The sequence below is a fragment of the Chrysochloris asiatica genome, unplaced genomic scaffold (assembly GCF_000296735.1).
Source record: "Chrysochloris asiatica unplaced genomic scaffold, ChrAsi1.0 scaffold00258, whole genome shotgun sequence".
NCBI classification, from domain to species: Eukaryota; Metazoa; Chordata; class Mammalia; order Afrosoricida; family Chrysochloridae; genus Chrysochloris; species Chrysochloris asiatica.
In genome coordinates, this window is record NW_006408776.1 from 866,452 (window position 1) to 867,794 (window position 1,343).

A 1,343-nucleotide genomic window follows, 5' to 3' on the forward strand; every position below is an offset into this window, starting at 1 on the left:
AACAACAACAACAACAACAAAATATTATTTATCTTGAGTATATAGATCAAACACTGCAAGTTCATTAATTTCCAGATTAAGAAGAAGACAAGTCAAGTGGCTATTTCATTAGTTGAGCTATGTAATAATAATTGCTTAATATAATTTGCAGGTAACTAGTTTAGGTCCCATCTTCTTCCTAAACAAGTGTGATGTCAAACCATTGGTAAGACCAAATATGGGCAACAAGGTAGAAAGACGGTAAGGAAAAAAAACAAAACAAAAAATGGAGAGAAATTGCACTGAGTCTTTTTATAGCTTGAGTGAAAAAGAAAACACACAATTTACTTAGAACTAGAAAATTAATATGTTAAAGAGACTTAGAACCCCATCTCTTAGTTAAATGCAGCTATTCCTATTTTCCCTCTTAGTGAGACTCTTACTATTAGCTGGCCAGCCCAAATTATAGGTGTCAGGCATTGTGCTGAGATCTGCACTTACATTTATAAAACAAAATTTATTCCAACGATAGCCCTGTTATTCCCACCCTCCTGCAGTTTGATTGGGAGTTGTTGCTGTAAGTAAATGCCATAGAGTTGGCCCCAACTCATAGAAACCCTGTACAGGTTTTCCGAGGAACACCTGGTAGGTTTGAATCACCAACCTTGTAGTTCACAGTCCAGTGCTTATCCTGTTGCACCATACCAGGAGTTCGTGGACTGTGAGTAGCTGATGCTCTCTGTGAACTGGTCTTCAGCAGGCCTGGGAATCAATAGGCAGGATAAGAGCCAACTACAGCTGACAGGAAGCTTGCCCAGTGATAGATAAGAAAATCCCACTTCAGAGACAAGGTTTATCTAGACAGGAGAGCAGGCATACAAGGCTACGTTCTGCCAAAACAGAGACTGGGGTCTGCAGTCTGAACAAGGAAAGCTCCATCTCTGGTCAGTGAGGGCTTTGGTTTTCATCAACAACCATATTTGTTGTTAGAAGCAACAACAAATCCATCTACTCTGCTGCCGATATGGTAGGAATGAATGTGAAAATGTCTGAAAATAACTGAAAATGGAAGATTTACACCCTCTGAAACCCTGTACAGGGTTGCTATGGGTTGGAACCGACTCGACGGCACTTAACAACAACAACATCTTCTGGTGTGGCACGGTAGCATAAACACTGGACTTCAAACTACGTAGTCAGTGGTTCAAACCCACCAGTCACTCCTCAAAAACTCTATGAGTCAGAACCAACTCAAAAGCACTTACCAACAGCACGATCTCAAGGACCGTTTGATGTGTCCCCAAACCCTGGCAGCTGGCTGCATCTTAGTCTTGCTGGTCTACTTACCATCATGCCCTAGTTGT